At 48.9% G+C, this 24,576-nt stretch overlaps 1 protein-coding gene across 5 annotated transcripts in view; it reads left to right on the top strand.

Moving 5' to 3' along the window:
- The window catches only part of LOC135243537 (thyroid hormone receptor alpha), a 139,708-nt gene that overhangs the window by 15,968 nt on the left and 99,164 nt on the right, over positions 1–24,576 (top strand). For all 5 annotated transcript variants that reach the window (XM_064315453.1, XM_064315451.1, XM_064315452.1 and 2 more), the window contains one exon: positions 22,995–23,036. The gene's annotated coding sequence lies outside the window, so the exon portion shown is untranslated. The remainder of the gene's footprint in view (positions 1–22,994; positions 23,037–24,576) is intronic.

Below are 24,576 nucleotides of genomic sequence, written 5' to 3'. Positions count from 1 at the left end.
CACACTCATGCACACTCATGCGCACATGCCCGCACACACACCCACGCAGTATATTTACCAAGCATATCTTCACGAGGACTAATATAGCACTGTCACATAACAGTCACATAATGTTTCCATGAGAACAGCATCTTCATGCTGGCATAGGACTTACAAGGACCGCTGTTTGTTTATTCGTTTTTATCAATTTGTAATAAAGTGTCTGGATAATAAAAGGGTGGCTTTGGACAGGTGAGTTAAGGCCTTGCTGTCCTCTCTCCGTCACCTGTCATGCCTCTGGGGCTGTATTTACTGCCCCTGGGTCAGTCCTGTGGGTGGCACACAGGGCTTTCAAATGAGAGCTCTGTCTCACCTTCATTTATGCGATTAAGGCTCAAAGAATGTTGAGACATCTCTTGCCTGCAGCCCTGTAATTACACAGGTAAAAAAAAAAAAAAACCTGAGTTACCAGTTCCAGAGAAAATGCTGTGTGTAGGTGCAAGTTGGTTTGAACATGATTTCCTAAATTCAAAGCTTCGTGCATGCCTCAGCGGTTTTTTAATGGCTTATTGTGCAGTTTATTTGAGAATGTGTCTCGTGTTTACATGTAGCAAGTTTACGAGGTTCTCCATCTTAGGAAAGGACGCCTGACGGAGGCGGAGTTGTTCTCACGGCGGGGCTTGAGCCTTCTGGTTGGAGGTCTCAGCGACTTGAAGGTCTCACGGTGGGTTGGAGGCCTCTTGGAAGGTTGGAGGCCTCCTGGCAGGCTGGAGGTCTTGCGTAACTGCAGAAAGGGACAGGCGGAACAGTACCGAGCTCGGGGCCCTTGGAAGAGCGTCGGGGGCCCGTTTAGAAGCTTGCGCTCTTTCAGCGGGAGGCTGAAGCGCTGACTTTTACCGCAGTGCCGGTGGAGAGCCTGGGGCGGGGCGGGGCGGGGCTGGGCGGGGCTAGGCAGACGGCTCCAGCTGGAGCTGGAGTTGCCCACACTGAGAGTAGCCCAGTGGGGTGGGTGGGGTCCACCAGGGCTTGTCAGGGTTTATTCAGGTGCATTGAAATGCTGATAGCTTTGCTCCGACCAAGCTGAGCAAAGCGTCCACCGGTGACACTCCAGCCTCTTTTGTCCTGTACGGAGGAGCAGATGGGGGGGGGGGGAGATGGGTGTGGCCAAAGGGGAGGAGATGGGGCGTGTCCCACGGTGGGACGGGGGCGGGACGGGCACGTCCAGGTGGGTGGGGTGGAGGAGACAAGGGCATGTTCTGAGAGGAGGGGGGGGGGCGTGTCCTGGGGGGGAGGGGCCGTGTTGCTTGGTGGAGGGGGGCTGGAGGAGATGGGGCGTGTTTGTGTTCGCACAGACACGCTTTCCTGATGTTTGTCTGCAGACGGTCCGGAGCCCTGCCGGCTGGTCGTTACTCTGGCAGACACGCCTCTTCCCTCTGGCTGCCCTGACCTCGAGGACACGCACGCGTTACACTTGCACTGAGGAATCCTCCATAACCTTTGACCTCAGACGCACATGTGACCTTTCACTGTCTGTCTTTCTGTGGCTCCACCTGCCCCTGGGATGCACGCGTGTTCTCCCGCTGCAGAGTTCCTGGCCTGTTTATTCTTTTTTTTTTAGCGCTCGCCATTTTTCAAGCTTCGTGTTAAAATCACCTGGTGCTAGCGTGCGCCATTTCTGCAACAGAAACCCACGTAGGAAAAAAATCTGGTTCACATCTTTCAGCTGTGCTGCTCTCTCTAAATTCCTTACCTGATCTTACGGTTTGATCTCTCGCGTTCTTCAATTGCTTCAATAAATCAAGCATGTGTGCCCCCCCCCCCCCCATCTCGGTTTCTGGGTCATGGACGGACGGATGCTTCATTAAACAAGGTGCTGAGAGCCCGTTTGCCCCAGTCCACCATGGCATATTTATACCCGTGTTTTAACCAAGAACGCACAGCTACACACACACTCGCACATGCGCGCATGCACACACACGCACAGACATGTGATCGCACGCACGCGCATACACTCAGAGACACACGCGCATGCGTGCGTGCACACACAGGCACGCATAGGCGCAAGCACACGCATGCACCCACACACACACATACACTCACACACACACACACACACACACACACACACAGTTAGACTGCGGCTAGTACATGCTGTTTCCTGTATTGGCGGCCTCGCTGTGGATGAACTCTTTCCTGTGAGTGTGAATATGCTGATCTGCAGTTGGCCTCGTCTCATTGGGAGATGGCAGGATGGCCCGAGCTTTGTGGGCGGCTGGTCTGTGCCCTGGGGTCGGGTGCAGGCTTGCTGATGACATTCGATCCTCAAACTTAAAAGCAGCCGTTGTGCGCAGCCATTGTGCGCAGCCGTTGTGCGCAGCCGTTGTGCGCAGCCGTTGTGTCGCCCGGTGGAAATCCCTTGTTTCAGCCCCGGGGCTTCCCTGCGGATGGCAGGTGCTTTGCGGCGCTGGGCCGTTACGCCAGCGGACGCCCATTCTTTGGAGGTCCTCGGGCAGACGACAGTCTTGGTCAAATCGGCTTGGATCTTGGATGGGTACCGCAGAGATGTGGGGGAGGGGATCCTGTTAAAAAAACCTCTCAGCCGGCCTCTTCCTTCCCCTCGCACTCTAATCATAAGAGGACATGAAGCCGCAGGATGATGGAGTTTGAGTAAAGAAAGAGAAGACGCCAAGAAAGCAGAGTAGCAGATGTAAGATTAAGTACCCAAGTGTCCGTTCCTCTAAGTCCGGGGTGTCCAGTCTTATCTGAAACGGGCTGCTGTGGGTGCAGCTTTTTGATTTAGCCCAGCACTACGACACCTGATTCTACTAATTAACTTGTCATATTCCTCAGTGGAGACCTGGATAAGTGCAGTCAGGTGTCTCAGAGTCGGGCTGTAACAAATCCTGCACCCGCACCAGACCTTTTCGGATAAGATTGGACACCAGTGCTTTAAGTCCCATTTTAGCACACTGTGTTCTGGAGTATCAGAGTCTCAGAAGCCAGTGTGGTGATGTCTTTTGGGGGGGGGGGGGGGTGCTGTGCTGTGCCTGTTTGGGGTGGGGTAAATCTACTGCAGTGCTGTTCGTGTCGGGAAATGAAACCCTCCACTAGGATCAGCAGTTCGCTGTGATATCCCCTCTCTCAGTGCGTTTCTTTTCACCAGGGTTTTAAAATGTTTTTATCAACATATATTATTCATGTTTAAAAAAAAAAAAAAAAGAAAGAAAATAAATCCGACTGACTTTTTTTGTAGTGAGCGTGTTGTGCGCATTAGGAAGTCATGGGTTGGGGGTTTTCTTCCCCCGTGCTCCACATCCTGGGGTGTGGCTATATCTTGCATCTGTCTTTTTTTTTTTCCTGAAGTTTGGCAAACATTCAGATTTCCTCCATGTTCTCTTTCAAAGCTTAATGTGTACTCCAAGACTATTTCTCCCCGCATTCCTTGTAATTATGTCATTTTTTATATAGTGTTATATCATTTGTTTAGCAGCTCTTACATAAAAAAACCCTCATAAATAAGCCCGTTTGCCAGCCCGGTCACCTGAGCAGTGCCTAGTGTTTTAATGTGGCCCCAGGAAACGGCCAATAAAAATGGAAATAAGATCGACTCGTTCAACGCGGCGTTCGGCTAGTTTAACGAGAGCTGTCGTAAAGTCTGCCCGTGGAGGGGCCGCCCCGTTTTTCAACGAGCGATCAGCCTACCGGTACGCTGAGGGGGGGGCGGGGGGGGGAGCGTGGGATAGGCAACCCGGAGAGACCCCGTCAGGACCTGTTATGACCCACCTAGACCGGCTAGGACCTCACGTACAGGGATGTGGGGTAAAATAACAAGCAACAAAATCAATTGAGCGATTAGTTAGCTGTTGAAAGCACTGTAAACGTCCCGCAGAGCTGAATTTACTGCTAAAGGATTTAATTGCGCCCCGCCTCACCCTGCGATCACCAAGTCTTATGTCTGTAAATTCACTACATACTGCAGTGCTCTATGCCCACGTGAGTTACTCTCATCACGATCCTAGTCTCAGAACCAGTGGCACAGACTTTACACACACTCTACATTCACTGCAGTGAAACTCTATGGTCTTCAGAACCAGTGGCACAGACTTTACACACCCTCTGCATTCACTGCAGTGAAACTCTATGGTCTTCAGAACCAGTGGCACAGACTTTACACACCCTCTGCATTCACTGCAGTGAAACTCTATGAGCTAAAGCATGGCACAGACTTTACACACCCTCGCATTCACTGCAGTGAAACTCATGGTCTCAGAACCAGTGGCCAGACTTTACACACCCTCTGCATTCACTGCAGTGAAACTCTATGGTCCTCAGAACCAGTGGCACAGACTTTACACACCCTCTGCATTCACTGCAGTGAAACTCTATGGTCTTCAGAACCAGTGGCACAGACTTTACACACACTCTGCATTCACTGCAGTGAAACTCTATGGTCTTCAGAACCAGTGGCACAGACTTTACACACACTCTGCATTCACTGCAGTGAAACTCTATGGTCCTCAGAACCAGTGGCACAGACTTTACACACCCTCTGCATTCACTGCAGTGAACTTCGGAAATGAGCTGAAAGCATTGTTAGCGGGAGTCGCGATTCCTGTCACGTGCGGAGTTGGGATCGTGTCAAGACTGCGGCACAGGAAATGTGGACGCCATTAATAAATGTTTAACTTTGAGGGCTGAGATAATGATGAGGGAGACCTGATCTTGAACTTTAGGGGTGTGTCAAAGCGTCAAATCGGAGGAAGCCCTTTATTCCAGCTTATTAGAGTTCTGCACGGACAGCATGAAGCAGCCGCTCAGGATGGCGAACACGGCCGGTTTCATTGTCCATTGAAAAGGACGGAGTGTTGCTTATTTGTGCTGTTAATTTGAATGTTTTTAAAAACATTTTTTTGGATGACCATAGATAACTTTTTACAAAGCTGTAAAGAAACTATTCTGCCCTGTTTCAGCGTAGCACGCTCTTCTTATTCTTGGCTACGGCGATGCGATTGGCAAGAGGAGCATATAGTAAGTTATCTTCCCGTGCCAATTTCTGCAGCCTAAAGCCCGTCCCTGAAGTTGTGTTTGATTTTGAGCGAGTTAATTGTTGTATATTCCTAAAATTGGCCTAATTTATGTAAGCTGCCCTCAATCTGCCAGTCAGGATGGCAGTGGCTAAGCCTCTGGTTTCTTGCGCAGAATCCAAATGGCGGCTTCTTCCTCATGTCCCGCGCGCCAGTCCCTCTGTGTTGAGCTCTCTTTCTGCACCGAGGCTTTGCAGTTTCGGCTAATTAAACAGCATTGCGGCAGTGTAGTGTGAAGGTTAGAGAACCGGGCTTTGATTTTCAGGTAGGGTGCTGCCACTGTACTTTTGAACAAGATGCCTAACCTTTGAGCAAGATACTCAACTGAAAGTCAGTATTCAGCTGTGTGAATGGATGCTGTGCAGACGGTCGTGTAAGTCACTCTGGGTATGAGCATCTGCATCCTGAATGCCTGTAACGTAATGCATTCAGACTGGGTTGAATAGGTTCGACCAGCAACAGGCTGACACCAGTCTCACAGAGGAGTCCCCCGCCTCGTGTGTAACAAGGCCAGAAGTGATGGACGTCTGCCCGTGTAATAGATCCAGCGTGCGGGTGTGTTTGGAGGGAAACCTAGCTGGCTCGACGGTGCATGCTGGGATAGCTCTGTCAGGAGGGTGGAAGAAGCCCTGCGGGCCTCACCTGCCACAATGACTCAAAGATAACCTCCGTCTGCGCAGCAGTGCACCGTCCCCACCCACACAGCCCATTTAACATCTCATCAGGGTAATGCGTGCGATGAGGTGTCTCTTATAGTGCATTTGATGAGCTGAAGGAGTGCACAGTGTACGCTTAAGAAGCTATGACATGTATCAGATGACAGTCTTGAAATTGTTGACTGCTTTTTATTTTTTTTTATTTCTCTCTTTCCACGGCTAACATTTGTGTTTAAGAGGTCTCGGGAGTAGCTGTAATTGTTTATCTTTTCCGCAGTCTCTTATACAGAGAGGCTGGAGAGCTGCAAATTAGATTAAATGCACAGGGTAGGGGAGACGGGAACAACAAGGACACGAGTACAGAACGTCCTGTAACCTATGCGGAGCTTAGAGCTGGAAAAAACAGCATGCCACAGTGATAGCTTTAGCATGCAGATAGGGATTAGCAATTACCCTTTAAAACCATGCTTCTAATTAACATGCACTCACAGGCAAATAATGAGCTGTAATATATGGTGTGTCTGCTACTCTGTAATATGACTGCAAGAATGTAATATCAGTGTTTAATAATCAGTGTTTCAGTGTTGGTTTATTTGCAGTGTCATGGCTGTTATTATGGGTGATGCTGTAAGGATTAGTCCTGTCCTATGACTACCTCAGCAGTCAGTCCCGCCCACCAGGGGCAGTACCTCAGCAGTCAGCCCCGCCCACCAGAGGCAGTACCTCAGCAGTCAGCCCCGCCCACCAGAAGCAGTACCTCAGCAGTCAGCCCCGCCCACCAGAAGCAGTACCTCAGCGGTCAGCCCCGCCCACCAGAGGCAGTACCCCTGCGGTCAGCCCCGCCCCGCCCACCAGAGCAGCGGCTGTGACAGACGAGGTCTGCTGGAGAGGCTTTATTTACCCGCCGACGATGGGACAGCCTGTGCGCTTTGCTGAGCGCTTGGCATGTGCGTTTTGGCATTTCAGTTTAGCTGCAGTTAAGCCTCTGCACAGGCTTTTGCCAAGAGGCTTTCAGAGCCAAGCCCCTCCCTGACACACAGGCACACATGCATGCGTACGTATACCAGTCAGATCCGGAGGCAGTTCAGTCCCTGCCCTGGAAATTCAGTACGCTGGCTGGATGCAAAGAACCAGCAAAATACCCATTCCTTTGAATTAATAATAATAATAGTGTCTGTCAATACATTCCCAAAACGAAATGAAAATGAAATCAAACAGAATTTATCAAATACGAGGCAGAGCAAAACAAACACACACACACACACTTGTCAGTGGAATCTGTTGGCAGGCGGTTGGATGGTGGCTCGGGGATAAGTCTCTCTCAGGGGTCCTGCACAGCAGGAAACAGCTGGCAGCTGGAAGCGGAGAAGGGCTCTGTCAGAGAGCCAGCGGGACAGGCCTTTCTTTTTGGGTTTTTCCCTCCTGTGGGGGGCTGTCACTCTCACAGCGCTTTATTTAATCTGACCTCAGCCTCGACGGGGGGCTGGACTGTGAGACCCATCCTGCGCGCTGTCAGAGCTCTGACACACAGTACAGGCCCCGCCCCCGCCGAGGAGCCCCGCCCCCCGCTACGGCTCCTGCCCCGCCTGAAGAGGGCAGTTCTCACGTTCCGGGCTCTTGGGTCTTCAGACTGGTTTCTGAGCAGGTCCTGTGTTCCTGTAGAGCAGATCCTGTGTTCCTGTAGAGCAGATCCTGTGTTCCTGTAGAGTAGATCCTGTGTTCCTGTAGAGCAGATCCTGTGTTACTGTAGAGTAGATCCTGTGCTACTGTAGAGTAGATCCTGTGTTACTGTAGAGCAGATGCTGTGTTCCTGTAGAGCAGATCCTGTGTTCCTGTAGAGCAGATCCTGTGTTCCTGTAGAGTAGATCCTGTGCTACTGTAGAGCAGATCCTGTGTTACTGTAGAGCAGATCCTGTGCTACTGTAGAGTAGATCCTGTGTTACTGTAGAGCAGATCCTGTGCTACTGTAGAGTAGATCCTGTGTTACTGTAGAGAAGATCCTGTGTTACTGTAGAGCAGATCCTGTGTTCCTGTAGAGTAGATCCTGTGCTACTGTAGAGCAGATCCTGTGTTCCTGTAGAGCAGATCCTGTGTTACTGTAGAGCAGATCCTGTGCTACAGTAGAGTAGATCCTGTGTTACTGTAGAGCAGATCCTGTGCTACTGTAGAGCAGATCCTGTGTTACTGTAGAGTAGATCCTGTGTTACTGTAGAGCAGATCCTGTGTTACTGTAGAGAAGATCCTGTGTTACTGTAGAGCAGATCCTGTGTTACTGTAGAGCAGATCCTGTGTTCCTGTAGAGCAGATCCTGTGTTACTGTAGAGCAGATCCTGTGTTACTGTAGAGTAGATCCTGTGTTACTGTAGAGCAGATCCTGTGCTACTGTAGAGTAGATCCTGTGTTACTGTAGAGCAGATCCTGTGTTACTGTAGAGTAGATCCTGTGCTACTGTAGAGCAGATCCTGTGTTCCTGTAGAGCAGATCCTGTGTTACTGTAGAGCAGATCCTGTGTTACTGTAGAGCAGATCCTGTGTTACTGTAGAGTAGATCCTGTGTTACTGTAGAGCAGATCCTGTGTTACTGTAGAGTAGATCCTGTGTTACTGTAGAGAAGATCCTGTGTTCCTGTAGAGCAGATCCTGTGTTACTGTAGAGAAGATCCTGTGCTACTGTAGAGCAGATCCTGTGTTCCTGTAGAGTAGATCCTGTGTTCCTGTAGAGCAGATCCTGTGTTCCTGTAGAGCAGATCCTGTGTTCCTGTAGAGCAGATCCTGTGTTCCTGTAGAGCAGATCCTGTGTTCCTGTAGAGCAGATCCTGTGTTCCTGTAGAGCAGATCCTGTGTTACTGTAGAGCAGATCCTGTGTTCCTGTAGAGCAGATCCTGTGTTCCTGTAGAGCAGATCCTGTGTTCCTGTAGAGCAGATCCTGTGTTCCTGTAGAGTAGATCCTGTGCTACTGTAGAGCAGATCCTGTGTTCCTGTAGAGTAGATCCTGTGTTCCTGTAGAGTAGATCCTGTGCTACTGTAGAGCAGATCCTGTGTTCCTGTAGAGTAGATCCTGTGTTCCTGTAGAGCAGATCCTGTGTTCCTGTAGAGCAGATCCTGTGTTCCTGTAGAGTAGATCCTGTGTTCCTGTAGAGTAGATCCTGTGCTACTGTAGAGCAGATCCTGTGTTCCTGTAGAGTAGATCCTGTGTTCCTGTAGAGCAGATCCTGTGTTCCTGTAGAGCAGATCCTGTGTTACTGTAGAGCAGATCCTGTGCTACTGTAGAGCAGATCCTGTGCTACTGTGCAACAGATCTTGTGTTACTGTAGAGCAAATCCTGTGTTTAAGTGTATAGGACACGTCCAGTGCCCGTAAGAGAACCAGCTTTATCCTGTAGAGCAGAGGTTGAGGGGTCAGTACAGGACCAGTATTGGCTGAACTCGTCTGTCATCTTAGTGCTCTGTCTTCATGAAGAAAAGAAATCCAGGGAGCTGTAGAACTGCAAAATATCGCAATCAGTTTTATATTTTACTGCCTGTAAATGTATGCACTGGTACAGTAGAGGCTGTTGGTGTTCCCTGGGGATTTCTGGATTTCATATCCTGTCAGATCTTAATTAGTTAACAGGATTAATTGGATGGGAACTGCAGATTCTCAGGTGCATCAGCTGCTGGATCAGAGTGCAGTCACCTCTGCCTTACGGGGAGGCTCGAGGGTCCCCATGTCACTGTCGACACTGAAGAAGGGGTAGCGCTGGGCGTGTGCGTGTTTATGTGAGTGTGCGTGTGTGTATGTCTCAGCGTGTGTTTTTGTGTGTGTGTGTGTCTTTTTGTGTGTGTGTGTGTGCGTATGTGCGAGCGTGTGTTTCTGTGTTTGTATGTGTGTGTGTGTGTGTGTGTGTGTGTGTGAGCGTGAAGGGTATTGGGACGGGCCTCCTGCTTTTCTTGGGGTCTGCCTTTCTCTTGCTGCTTCTCCCTGCCTGGGTCCGGGCTGAAGCTGAGGAAATGGGGCCTAATGAGCTTTTTCGGGTGGCTCCTGCAGCGTGTCTGGCAGGTGCCAATCCTTTTTGGCAAGGAGGATCGGTTTACGCACGACAGCGAGCGAGAAGCTAGCAGCAAGAAATCCGTTCTGCCGATAAGCGGCTTTCCTGCCAATATTTCCCCTCCTCTCCACTCTGCCCGGAGGTGGTAGGGGATGGGCGGGGTGCCATTTTAAATTCACAGAGGTGTGTGAGGCTAGCTGCAGTTCACAGTGCCCCCTATAATGCCGGAGGGCTACCCGTTGTGCCCCCTGTGGCACAAGCCTTGGCAGGACTATCCAGCTTCAGTGTGGTGTTTTTTGGGTAGTGGCTGGCATCAAAGGACAGAACTGCCATTTCTCTTAAAAGTTCAGGGAAGTTAACAAGAATACCCTTAATGTAGCCTATGTCAGTGATGTGTTTCGGTCTCTGTGTGAAATATGTAGTCACTGACTGATATCACATGAGCTCTTTCTCCATGATGTTGTGATATAATGGAACGAGACATTGTGTCTCCCTGATAAGGCAAAATCAGTGGAAGCATTGTTGCTTAGACCTTCAGAGCCCCAAATGGAGAGTTACTGTATGTAATGTCTCCATTCAGAGATCCTGTTTGTAATTAAAAGAGGTGAGAGGCAGTGGCTGAGCCGGCATCTGTTTGAGCTCTGGTGCTTTCTCACACCTGTGGAGGGAGAGGGGGGACTTCCCCAGGAAGGTTAGTCAAGGTTTGACCCCCTCCTTACGGTGGCCGGTGTTCTCCCTCCGGGACGGGAACGAGGTCACACCGCTGGAAAGTATGGGGATGGACCTCGCGCGGTCAGATTCCGTTTCGCGGTGTCCTGGAGGCTCCTCCTGCGAGGCGCTCTTTTGGGCTGCGCTCGGAGGTCTGACCTCCAGTCCCGTAGCTCCCGCTGCGCTCGTTCCCCTCGCCGCGACAGGGGCGTGTGGCGCGGGAGCCCCGTGGCGTGTGGAATGCCGCGCGTGTGGCTCAGGACGCGCCACGCTGTTCTCCCATTTGTGTGTTCAGGGTTCGACCTGTTTGAGACGCGGGGCAAGGGGCGCTGAAGGCTGGCCAGGCCCCCCCCCCGTCTCTCTGTAAAATGACCACGGCTCCAGCGGCGCTGGCCAGATGTGGCTTCTGCTCTTCTGTGTTATTGTTTGTTGGTGGGGAGATGGATCGCCGGTTGCGCCCTCGCTGGAAAAGGCCGGGCCGCTCTTCCTCAGCCGGCTCAGCCGTCTCCTAGGCCCCGCCTCTGCCTCTCTGTGCGAGGAGCCCGACTGCAGCGCCTGCCAGGGGCCGGTAAGAGCGCACGGTCGGGCCAGCGCGCGGGAGGCCAGTGGGCGTGGCCCTCGCACCCCCCCGCGCAGCGTGCAGGGAACGCCGCGGTGTAGCGGTTTGTCAGCAGAGATTGAGTCACTCTTTTTGGCCGCCAGCCTGATTTGCTGCAGCGTTGGCTGCCAGACACCGCTGGGCCGGTTTCACATCGCCGTCGGCAACCTGTCAGCCAACCAACCATGGGAAAGTGGGCGGGGACTGAGCCTGGACTCTTGAACTCGGAGACCTCGTTCTACTGAGGAAGGGCTTTTTAACACTCCCCATACTCTCCCTCTTTCCCCCTCCCTCTAATCCCCTACATGTCCTTTCACAGACTTTTTATTCTTTTTTGGAATGGGCAAAATAAATTCAGCCAACTAGGCTTTGCAGTAATGCTAAACTGTCATTCGCACATTAACAATAACATCATGTGCTGAAACGTATGTGGAACTAACTGATACTGTTTCTCTTAGAGTCTGCGCATATAGGTGTTTGCTCACCTGTGTCATTCCTTTTATGGTTGATTTATTTTTTTTTTGTTCCTTTACAGCAACAAAAAAACGGGTTTTTGAAGGCAGGGCTCGGGGTCTTATGGCTTTGTTGACATTTTGGTTTGAAAGGACACCGTTGCGAAACGGCTTGCGGGTCGCGAAGTTCGCGGGGAACGCGAGCGCGGTCGCGGCTGCCTGAGCCTTGCTTTTGTGCTGACGGACGCCGCGCCGCGGAAGCCCGGGAGGAAGGAGAGAAGAAAGACAAGCGCCCCCACGGTAAGGCCCTGCGATGGGGCACAAAGCCCGGGAGATGGGTTACCCACGCCGGGATCCTGTGTCGGAGCCGCGGGACGCTGGCCCCACTGAACCCGCCCGCATTGTTTAACACGATACCTGGCCTTTCCTGTCCGTCTGAGCGTAACTCAACACCGCCTCTGTCACGTGGAGAATTAAGGACAAGCTGTGACTGTCCCTACTCGTCCTTTCATTTTTTTTGGCCCCCCTCCCCGGGTTGTTGCCCCAGAACGGGCTGACGTCAGCGCGGGAACACTTCTGTGTCTGCACTCCATCACCCCGGGACACGAGGTTATGACCTCACCACACAGCGCCGCTGTATTTAAACGCTCATAAAATGGCAGGAAGCGCACCGGGTGCGCTGTAGGTTACTCTTTACAAAGTGCACTTACTCCAGCGCCACTTATGTTTTTCCGTACAAGTTGTGCTGGCATTTCGGCTTGTGTACGACCGAGTCGAACAGTCTCCTGTGCGCGTAGGCGTGTGGGTCGTCTGCGAAAGAGGAAAAGGGGATTTACGCGAGGCTTTTTTAGATGAAATATTCAGCGCTTCACGCGACGAGCGCGCGCCCTCGCATCCTTGTGCCACGCGGGCCATTTTGGGGAGGCGATGTCGGCGGTGATTAGGGGGCGCTTTGGCGGCGCGCGGTGCTGAGATCAAGGGCGGAGCCTGCCAGCGCGCGCTCTTTCCACCTCCTTGAAGCGCGTGTTTGAAGATACAGATCAAAGAATCCAACCTAATAACTTGCTAGCTAAAAAAAAACAAAAAAAAACGCATAGTCTCCAGGTATACGGAGTATAGGCATGCAATAAGTTTGAACCGCTGTATGCAAACATCATTTCAGTGAAGAGGAATTTGATCAGGGAGGGAAATATTAGGTTGCGTGCTAGCACTGCGGAGCTGAATTTGATCCATTTTGGGAGGGTTTTAAGCTTGGGGAGGGGGAGGGGAGTGCCACTGCATGCATAGTAGGCGAGGCTCCTTACCTTCACTGATACAGTAAGAATCCGGTTCTGTAATTGTACCCGGGGTAGTTTCAGTTGACTTGCATAAGGCAAATTCTTTCCCTAAGAGGCCATGATGCCACCGCATTGTTGACTTTACAATGAACGGCAGATAGCGTTTTCGGGATTTTGTTTTCGAGTTGATATCGTATGCAAATCGAGAGAAGGGATATCGGTTCTGGAGCTGAATTGCCTGCTGTTCCTCCTCCCTCTATCTCAGAATATGATCAGTGTCAGAGCGAAAGGCATGTAATGCAGAAACGCAAGAGGAATGTAAAAGAGATGGAGGGAGAGAGGGAGAGAGAGAGTCAGAGAGAGAGAGAGAGAGAGAGGAAGGGGAGGTAAAATATGACTTTTCATACCACCAGGCTCTGTGTGAACTGAAGCAGAAGCAATTTATGGGGAAATTATCATGTCTCATCTGCCCAATCTAATGCAAGTTCATAAAATCCAATCCTTGGAAATTTCCCCAGTTTAGATTACTGTTGGTCCCGTACCAGGGTCTTCTATTCAGTTATCTGTTATTGAGGCAGCTGCCTCGTACGCAACCTGTTCCTCTTCTCTTTTTTTTTTCTTTTTTCACCCGCGCACCGCCAGCGGAAAGGGGGGTTGTCGGTGCTTAGCCGCCCGAGGATGAGTGCCTGCGATTTTGTGGTCAGTGCCCAGATTGCGTCGTTTGACCCGCCGCTGCAGAACGCTATCAGATCGCAGCTTCTTGCGCATTGCAGTGACCCCATACCCTCGTCCATAAAATCCCAGACAATAGGAAAAACGCAGCTCACAGCCGTGCAGCATATTAAACCAGCTTGGATGACTCATACTAGAATGGGGGGTGGGGTGGGGTGGGGGGGGGGATGTTAGAGGGCTGGTTTGGCTCGTCTGGCCCAGGTTGCAAATGTGAAACCTCCAGGCCTCTGGAATTGAGTACGATGCTGTTCTGGTAATAGCTGCTATCACTCCATTTATGCTCATTTCTGCACCCCATTTTTCTGAAGAGTTCTTTTCTGGTCTCCCTCAAAGCTCACTTCCTTTTGATACCACCCTTGGGACTGGGGGGGGGGGGGGTTCAAGCTGTGAATTCTGAATATCCTGTTTCTATGTTTTTGCTCTTACTGTAAGTAAACATTTTACTCAACAGCAAAAGCAACGGTGAGCTAAAAAGTGCTGCTAAGCTGGCCTGAGAGAAATGTCTCCAAATTTTATTTCTAATCCCACATTTTACAGCAAACATCTTAACCACTTATAAAACCTTACAATTTCTAAATGGTCATAAACATATAAAAACTAATGTAAAATAATTTCAAATAATAATTTAAAAAAAAGTTTTACAAACATTTTGTTGAGCCTAAGATGGCCCGTGGGCATGTTTTTCTGCAAGCCGATTATTTAGGCCATTATTCATGGCATGCGGTGATTATGCATTCCAAATTCCATGCCATGCCAAGTGTACAAACAAGTTTAGCCTTGGGAGCCTTGATACAGAAGCCCTTTTACTGCCAGCATGTTACATCACTGTTTTCACTACCTTTTCATAACACGTTTGAGAATATTCTGTCCAAAAGCATATTTTCGGTCCAAAATCTACCGACTGCGTCATGTGTGTAGCGACTGATTTCCATATTTATTCCTCTTATAGATTAACCGTCCTTCAGCTATGAAGGGCAGCTGAGAATCATTTTCTCATTTACTGCAGTAAATTGGAGAAACCAGAAATATGCAAAGTGTGAGGCGTTGTGTTGTGAATGAGCTCTATAATTAGGTGGCTGGAGAAAGTTATTACTCATTAGTATACCGTATGTCAGAGTTGGGCTGAGGTCCCATTTCAGTTCAGCAGGTTCACAAAATGAACTGCAAGTCCAGTTCATGAATCGAAAAATGCGTATAATGTTCTCCGGGGTTTTTTGAATTCGTCCATTGAATTTCAGTTCGTTTCGCGAAATGGCTGAACTGAAAACGAAATCGACCCCGACCCCGGTCTCAACTGTTGATATAAACCGATATAAATGGAACAATGTGACATTCATTCAAATGGATTGTATGGGATTAGATCTGTTTTACCGTAGAGGAAAAAGAGCGGTTTCAGATAGGCTGATAATGACAGCGTTGCGCTGGAACAGTCCTGTTTAATCATTCTCTCACGCCATGATGGTCGGCCATGTTTTATTATCAGTGCGTGAATATGAGCACTAAATCCCTCCTAATGCTGCTGGGTCACACTCATAACGCACCAGGCTCACCCCACAAATCTGCAGGATTTCCGCACGCTCTAGCCGACCCTCGAAGGAGCGCCTTTGTGGGGCACCCAAGTGAGCGGGCATAAAACTGGGTGGAAGGGCGGGGGCGGTTTAGCGGTGGGCGGGGCATCGCTGCCTCTTTCAAAGGTCAGCGCTGAAGGATGAGAGAACGCGTAAGACGCGCTTCCCCCTCCCCGGCGCTTACTTTATCCAGCTGGCCGGCTGGCGGGTGGCCGTATACTCACTGACCCAGCTGGGCTGACCCCTTGTACCCCCTCTGGTGTCTTCCTCCACATATCCCTTCTCACAGATGCAGTGGGGTACAGAAAACCTCCACCCCCCTCAACCCCACCCCCATCATAATTATCTCATGGAATCAAATAGATGTTCTCCTATTGTGTTAGCAGAGGACAGCTTACAGTGTGTTTAGGAGTTTTGGAATGGGGGAAGGGTGCTGACCGTGGGGGTGGTCCTGCCTCCTCGCTGTGCACACTGTTCGGTGTGACCGCAGACCAGCGGTTCATTAGGCGGAGCCTAACCGGGGTCTGACCTGCGGCAGACTGGAGCAGCGGGTGTGGGGTCAGGGCCAGAGTGGGGCCGTAGAGACCAGCCGGGGATTTAAATATCCGCGTGGCTGTACCAGGGCCAGAGAAACGCGGCGGGGTGGGGCCGTAGACACCGTGGGGGGGATTTAAATATCCGGCGGCCGTACCAGGGCCAGAGAAACGCGGGGGGGGGCCGTAGACACCGGGGGGGGATTTAAATATCCGCGCGGCCGTACCAGGGCCAGCGAAACGCGGTGGGGTGGGGCCGTAGACACCGGCGGGGCATTTATTTATCCGCGCGGCCGCACCAGGGCCAGCGAAACGCGGCGGGGTGGGGCCGTAGACACCGGCGGGGCATTTATTTATCCGCGCGGCCGCACCAGGGCCACGGCCTTGGCGGCGCGTCCTAGAGACGGAGCGCTGCTGGGAAACCTTTCGCATTATAAAGTTCGCACAGCGTCGCCCCCGGCCCAGAATTTCAATTAGGGCTTTAACAAGGACGCAGGCGCAGAATTAACGACTGTGCCTCGCCGCGGCGGCCTCCACCCTCGCAGCCCCCGACATTGAAAACGCCGCGTTGTTCGCTTTCATTTACGGCCGTCTGCAGGGGTCACCAAAGAGTGGGCTGGAGGAGCAGAGCAGCCCGATATTAAAGTTGTATATTTTAAGCATGCGCCGGGATGGGGGTTGCTTCATGTTTATGTGATATATGGCTCGAGTAAGTGCAGCGAATATGACTGTGACCGTGATACGAAGCCTGGCTCTTTCGGTTCCCGGCCCCGCTGCTCACACGTCGCCGTGCGGCGCAGCCGTCGGCTAACGTGCTAAAACCACGCGCGGCCCACTCCCGTCCTTTTCCCGCCATCGCCCGTGTCCACGTGTCGCGCGGGTTCAGCGGCAGGCTGTTTGGTTTTCCGGGGGTCGGGCTGCGGGCGAAATGGAAGCGTTGGAATTAGGACGAGGGCGTAACAGGTGAAAACCTCGTTTGTTAAACCGCTGACAAGGCCCCCGGTGACTGGAAACTTCTGAACATCTGCACTCAGTCACTGCACATTCCTCTGAAGATCTGCGCAGACTCATAAACAGCGCTGGAGCGATCCGCCAGTCTCCTGAATTGATCACGCGCTTTACGAGCTCCGCGGGATATCTCCGAAATCTTAAGAAAAAAATAATGAATCGTGTTGAAATAGAAGGTGTGAAAAATTCCGAGAGTTCTTGAATGAATTTCATTGCATTTCTTAAATTAAACAGTCGATCCTGGCTGCATTCTTTTGAAAAATCTTTAGCAAGTTGATTTGAAGGTTATTACACTTTGGTCTCTTCAGTGATTCCTAAGGGGAATGAGCGTCAAGCTCACACAGTACTTTCCTTTAGCTGTACAATTCCATGGAAAAAAGCAGTGCCATGCCTTACACCCTGCGTACAGATGTGTTTTAATATATGCAGTGGATAAATGTGGGATGGACCCGTGTTATTTGTCAATGGAAAGAGTGCAACAATACATCACTGATGTGAAATGTGGTGCATTCAGTTCATAAATTAAGTCTGAAAGTATTGTGCTTGAAACCGACTTGTATGTTACAAAACTAGTTGAACCCTGTTCATGATTTTAAACACATATGTCTTGTGTGTCAGTGGCTTAGCATTTAAAAAAAAAAAAGTTATTGTCCTGACTTACCTGGAAAAAAAAGTCTCTTGCAAAAATGTAAGTGGATTTGTAAAACTAATGAAAAGGCAAACAGTTGAATGTTCAACTTCAGCATTATTAAGATGTTCAAAACCAAGATGTTCTTCAGCCTTTACATTGCTTGAAACAAAAGAAACCAGCGTAGTTGTTTGTACTGATTCCACATGTGTTTTGTGATAGTACGTTATGGGTTGATCTGAAAAGGTGAAATGGTTTTTGCTCATTGCCGACAAAGATTTATGAATTTCAGTTACTTTGAAAAGTGCACTTGGACTTTTTTCAAATATGTCCATTATCATAAAAGTGTCGTCTGGCTTGGAAAGAGAAACATTTGGAAAGGGAGTCCTGTTTCATTCCGTGTTGCTATTAGTGTCTTTTATTTGAACGTGAACTTCTTTAGTAAGTTGATATACTAGGTTTCTAGGGTAAGGTTTATGTCTCTCTTTTTTGATGGTTTCGTTGAACTGTAATTTTCAGAACAAAGTAACTAGCCTCAAATGAGGCCTGTTTAAAATTGCCTCTTGGTATATCTTTCATGGTGCACAAGTCTGTGCCATTTGGTCCGAGTTTCCTCCATTTAAATGACTGAAAGGTGCAGGGAAATTTTATTTGCATGTAGTGATATTTTTCTATACATTTCTGCGTATTGTGACTTTCTGACTTTCACGGACAACGTGATTTAATTGGCTTGTGGTTGTTTGGCTAGTTAAGACAAGGAATGGTTAAAGAGAGTAATCTTGTGTTGTGCCATAGTATGTACAGAATTGTTGAGATCTGATCATTGAAAACTCTTATGAGTAATGGTCTATAGCCTGGTTATCCTGTTAGAGTCTTGATCTAAATTCTAGACTTGATCCTTCATTTTTTAATGATTCAAATAAAGTTTTAGAAAATGTTCATTTGTTTATTTTGCACCGTAAAATACATCACTCATCAATCTAAATAATAAACATTGCATTAAAATATAAATATAGCATTTGGTTAGATATATAAAACATTTTGAATGTCAGCCATTTAGAGACAGACTCATGTGGTGTGTGTGTGTGTGTGTGTGTGTATGTATGTATGTGTGTGTGTGTGTGTTTGTCACCACTGCCCATAATTCCACTTTAAATTTCTGTGCACTCGAGCATGTGTGAGCATGCTTAATACACTTTTTAAGAGCAGATTTTTTTTCAAAGCCCCTCTGCTTCCTTTTTCAGAATAAATGTCTGAAATAAAGGTTTTTTTTGTATACACACGCAATGAAACCTTGATGTTAAATGGTACTGAAATATTGTCAGACAGTCTCCAATTGTGATTATTTTGGCCACTGTAACTAAACTGCAGTTTAGATTTAAGCTTCAGTACTCACATTTTACTTCATACCTCCTGGGCTTCTTTTAATAGGAACCAGATCTTTTACATATTTGTCTTTTTCTCCAGTGGATTTATTTATAGACCACTGAAGATTGTCATTATGTTGACTACTTAAAAAAAGAAAATGTAATTCAATTAAGGCATGATGATGTGAGGTGTAGTGTGACAACCCACGGATGCAGTTTATTTATTTTATTCAGTTGAAGAAAATTAAACGTGACTGTTTGGGTTTTATGGTGAAATTGCAACGGACACTTCACAGTAATTGCTGGTAATGTAAAGCATCACATTAAATGATATCAATGAGCATGTGAAAGATGGGTCTGTGTGTGAGATTGTTAAACAGATTAGCACATTTTCCAATGCGACTGTTATGGCTTGGCTAATTACTGGTAATATCAAAATTGTGCAATTTTCATATTTCTGCGTTAATAGGCGTAATGCTGGAATACTGTTACAAAATTGCAGCAAATTACTGTCAGCTTGTTTAGACCAAGACCATGTTGTTATGGATGTTATGTCACAGGTGTTATGGCCTATTGATAGAAGGTGTAGTAGAAGATGCCTCACCAGTCGAAATTGAAAAAAATAATAACAATTCAAAGCACACGAGCCTACAGGTTCAGTTTTATTTTCACTTACACGATAGACTGCATGTCAATCAAGTTAGCTAGGGTCTCTAATTGCCCTCTCCCCTCCCAAACTGTGTAAACTGTGTCTGTTAGCGAGGTACACCACCTAATATTTCACATTAGTTGTAATATCATGGGCTTTTATCTAGTAGGAGTGAATATGTGAGTACTGAAAACCCAGTGTGTGCATTTAAAATGCTGCTCGGTTACTTTAACTCTATTGAATAAAATAGACCAACACATAAAACATTGGATTGCTGGAATTAGATGGATGGGTTTATCTGAATACCACTCTTAAAGCCTGGTGTCATATGCAAACATTTGGCATGTGTGCAAAATTTACTGGATTTAAACAATAAGTGGATGCGCCTCTTGCCTTTTTTTTTTCAAATTCTTTTTCACTGTATATGAGCTGCCTACACTGGGAGTGGGTGGACTGCATAGCTTTCAAATGTCAGGGTTGCGATGCTAAAGCCAGGCATTCATTCGCTGAGCTGCCTGAGAGTGGCGTCAGCCACGTCACCCAGAAGCATTGGCAGGGAATTTGTTATGATAAAACAGCCAAAACAGTAGTGGGGAACTGGATTTACAATGCAAAGCCAGCATACCGCAAAACCAAAAGCAAATACTTAGCACCGGGTTTGCTAGCGCAAGTGCTCGACGGTGCCAGCCAGTTCGTTCAGCGAGAGCGCGAACGAAGCGGAACATTTGCGAACGACAAGTGGTTACTGAGTTCATGTTAAGGTGTTCCAGGTCGAGCGATCTTCCCCAGTTCAGCCCAAAGCCTCTTTTCTCTTTTTTCTAATTTTTTAATTAGGCTAAACTAAAAAGGTGTAGTCATTTGGTAATTTATACAATAATCTCTAGAAAGTACTGCCAGACATGGTATTGAAATATGATTCCAGCTCTAATAAGATGACCAAAGGTCTTTTTTCCCCCAGGCATGTCTCTGTTTTAGTCTGTCTGTTTTTTTTCGCTTATTAGTTAGTCATTTTTGTTGTTGATTTAACACTAGTTTGCTGATTTTGTCAGGATATTGCTTGCGGAGATGTGTCACGGGTAGCGCCTTGTTTGCCGGGGTTTGTATTGTAGCGCTCCCTTGCCTCCCAGTGCACCCTGGGAAAGGTATATTCTGTGTTGCGAAAGGCCACTGCTTAACCCCTGAACAGCTTGCTTTCCAGAACTGTTGAAACCGAACCGTAAATATTAGGCCTTGAGGTAATGGTGTCAACACTGGCTGTTCGGTGAAATGTGCAAAGATAGTTTGTTAATGGTTAATTGGGACTTTAATGGAGGGGGCTCTGTTGGGAGAGGTAATGCAGGAACATGGAGTCCTATAAGAACAGATACTATGGGAGGCAGGGAGGGACCGATAAGAGCGATAGTGAGGTGGGGGGGCCTATAGAGGGGATAGTGGGGGAATGGGGGGGCTATCGGGGAGATAGGGAGGGGGGCTATAGGGGAGATAGTGGGGGAGGGGGCTCTAGGGGGAATAGTGGGGTAGGGGGGCTCTATAAGAGAGAAAGATGGGGAGTGGGGCTATAGGGGTGACAGTGGGTTGTGAAAGCCCTATAGAGAATGCCAGTGGGGGCCACAGGGTAGACTTACAGGGGGAATTGGGTGGGAGACAGTATGTTAACTGCAGTGGCATGCAGTTCAAAGATGATATGATACATAAACATTGTTTGAATGGTACCATAACTACTGCATTTTAAACAGTGTAACTGAAGGCAGCATTGATGGTACGTTGGTATAGTCGAAATTTCTGTGGCATTCAGTATGGCAACCACAAGTGCCACAATGATTAAACTGTAGTTTTTTCATAGGAAAATCATGATGTTTTTCTAAGGGAAGGGGAACGGAAGGGCAGATGGGAAAGGATAAAGGAAAGAGTGGATAGAGGGAAAGAGAGAAGCTAAAATGCGCGAAAAAAAGGAGCTTTCTGTGTCAAAAATGAGCACTTCACTTTTTACCAATTCTCTGAGGGAAGTCTGTGTTATGGTACTTACAGTAATGCTTTTAAAACGCTATGAGGAAGCCCTGGCTGCAGCAGATTTGTGCACGTTTTAAATTTGTGTGCCTTTATTAATAGCTAACCTGAAATGAAAACCCATTTTCCATAAAGCCATTTTCCATGAAATAGTTCAGTTTGATTTGAAAAGGAGAGTCCTGGTTTTGGAGTGGCTCACCTGTGTCGGCCGGCAGTGCAGCCTGGGGCCCCGGCTGTGTGTTTAGTGAGGAATGACCAGTGATGGTGGGGATGGTTGTGCTGGGATGGTGGGGCTCGATTGGGCTGTGATGGTGGGGCACGGTTGGGCTGGGATGGTGGGGATGTTTGGGTTGTGATGGTGTGGCACGGTTGGGTTGGGATGGTGGGGCACGGTTGGGTTTAGGTTTAAATTGGCCGGGGTTTTTGTGTTGACTATGGCTCTATTCTGCTGGCTTCTCTCAAGAGCACAGCAGGTAACCACAGACCCCCAGGTGTTTTGGGGTAGCGGTAAGCCTCTCCGCCAGTCCGTGATAGCTCTCTTGTTGTAGTGTGGGCAGAGCGTGGGTGAGGGGATTGGATGGGAGTGGGGAGAGGGGGGCTAGTCATTTGCGTGTGGGGGGGTGGGGGTGGGGGACATTTCTTGTGGTTCAGCTGCAGGTTTGGGACGGAATGGCGGTAACATGATAGGCAAGATCGGATATTCCACGGGGGGGGGGGGGGGGAAAGTGAAGGAAAAAAAGTTCAGAAAGAGTGCACATGAAAAATTCCAAATGAATGAAATGGCAGTGCTGGACCACAGTGGAGTAGGTGGTATTTTTACAAGCGTGTTTTCATTTTATGGATCACGTTAATGCCATGGAAATCTGAAAGGGAGGGCTGTAATGCATGCGGTCGTGGCCAAACTGAAAAAGCCCCCGCAGCCGGTGTTTATGAATTGGAAAGCAGTCTTCCAGGGCTATTTTAGCCCCGTTTGCCGAGGAAACGTTGATGTTGGCTTAAACCCCTGAAGTATTTTTGTCACGTGCTCAGACTTCCCCTGTGTCAATGAAAACTAAAAACCTGCAGTTTTAAATTAGACCTAAATACTGTGCTGCACTATGACCTGGAATAAGTCTTCTTTCAGTCTAAAAACCTTCCCTCGAATTTCTCTCCATATTAAAATTCAAGCGCTCATTTCTTTCTTTAGAATCACAGTTTGGCTTTTCAGTGGTCACCAAGTTTGATTTCAAACACCTTTTTATTGAAAACAGCGGCATCTGTTGCATTTATTTGTGCTGTCTATAAAGGGCACATCTTGAATGGAGGCCTTTGACAACTCATGCAGTGTTGCTGGGTGCACACCGCTGGACCGGAGACCAGACCAGCGGCGGGCGCAATGGCGGGTCCAGGGCAGGAGGAGGCGCTGCTCGGCACACAGCTCCGTCCTTCCCGCCCTATTTTCTGAGGCTCTGTCTCGGTGCAGTTCTGTCATTCTGGAACGTTCCGAGGCCGCGCATATTTTCAGACCTCGATGTTAACTTGAGGGGAATTCATTTTCATACACACGCCGCTTGAGCAGCTCCCTACCAGAATATCCTGACATTAAAATATGTCTCTCAATTAAATCCTGAAAATTAAAATCCTTTTCAGGTTCTCACATGTTCATCACGTTTTTTTTTTCTTACTTGCTTGGAAAGGAGTCTCAAACTTTTATTCTGATCAAGTCTGTTTTGGCTTCTTACAGGACAAGAGCAGTGGAGATTTGCCGGGAGCTTGCCAATGAAAGGTAATTGGAACATCCCTGAACATAAAGTTAAAAATGGCCCGAGTGCTTTTTAAAAAAATCCACATTTAATTCAACTGTTTCGGTTTCCACCACAAATGAATTGACATCGCCAGCAAAAGTGATACTGTAGATACTGACTGCCTGTTTGTGTCAGTGGATGAAGTTGTGTTCTGCGTGTGTGTGTGTGTGTATATGTGTGAGCGCGTGTGCGTGTGTGTGTGTGTGTGTGTGTGTGTGGGTGTGTGAGCGTGTGTGTGTGTATGTGTGTGTGTGTGTGTGTGTGTGTGTGTACAGTATGTGTGAGCGTGTGTGTGTCGTGTGTGTGAGCGTGTGTGTGTATGTGTTGTGTGTGTGGTGTGTGTGTGAGCGTGTGTGTGTGTGAGTGTGTGTGTGTGTGTGTGTGTGTGTGTGTGTGTGTGTGTGAGTGGCGTGTGTGTGTGTGTGTGTGTGTGGTGTGGTGTGGTGTGTGGTGTGCGTGTGGTGTGTGTGTGTGTGGTGTGTGTGTGTGTATGTGTGTGGTGTGTGTGTGTGTGTGTGTGTGAGCTGTGTGTGGGTGTGTGTTGTGTGTGTGTGTGAGCGTGTTGTGTGTAGTGTGTGTGTGAGCGTGGCGTGTGTGTGTGCGTGTGCGTTTGTGTACAGTATGTGTGTGTGCGTGTTTGTGTACAGTATGTGTGTGTGTGTGAGCGTGTGTGTGTGTGTGTGTGTGTGTGTGTAGCGTGTGGCGTGTGTGGGGTGTGTGTGGCGTGTGTGTGTGTGTGTGTGTGTGTGGTGTGTGTGCGTGTGTGCGTGTGTGTGTGTGTGTGTGTGTGTGTGTGGGTGTGTGTACGTGTGTGTGTGTGTGTGTTGTACAGTATGTGTGTGTGGGTGTGTGTGTGTGTGTGTGTGTGTGTGTGTGTGTGTGTGTGTGTGTGAGCGTGTGTGTGGCGTTGTGTGTGTGTGTGTGTGTGTGTGTACAGTATGTGTGAGTCTGTCTCTCTGTTGGGGATGTAGAGGAGGTTGTTCTGTCGTTTTCTGAGGCTTGCTGGCATATTCCGGCAGGGCAGAGCAGCGGTCTGACTCAGTGTGGCAGTCATTAGAACAGTTTGTACTTTTCGGCGCGCGCTGTCACGCTCCCACTGCGTACCCTCGGAGGAGCGCTCGTCGGGCGGATGCCGATGTGCTCGGTGAGGCTGTTGCACAATCGCACATTTCTGTGTCGGGAGCGTGTCTGCGGCGCCTAATTTGTTCCGCGGGCGGGCGGGCGGGCTCGTCTCGCACGATGGATCACGTTCGGCTCCTCCTGTTCAGATGCCGCTCTGGAGATTGCGAGCGTAGATACTGTCAGGCCTTCCGCTGAAATGAGCCGGCGAACAGCCAATCGCCTTCACCTGCAGCCGAACAGCCAATCGCCTACACCTGCTGCCGAACAGCCAATCGCCTACACCTGCAGCCGAACAGCCAATCGCCTACACCTGCAGCCTGACAGCCAATCGCCTACACCTGCAAAGCATCGCACACTGCAGCGAACAGACGCAACTGCGACAGCCTACACCTGCAGCGA

This window comes from Anguilla rostrata, chromosome 17 (genome assembly GCF_018555375.3).
Source record: "Anguilla rostrata isolate EN2019 chromosome 17, ASM1855537v3, whole genome shotgun sequence".
NCBI lineage: Eukaryota > Metazoa > Chordata > Actinopteri > Anguilliformes > Anguillidae > Anguilla > Anguilla rostrata.
The sequence above is the reverse complement of the archived record's forward strand: the minus strand, read 5'-3'. Positions and strand labels throughout refer to the sequence as shown.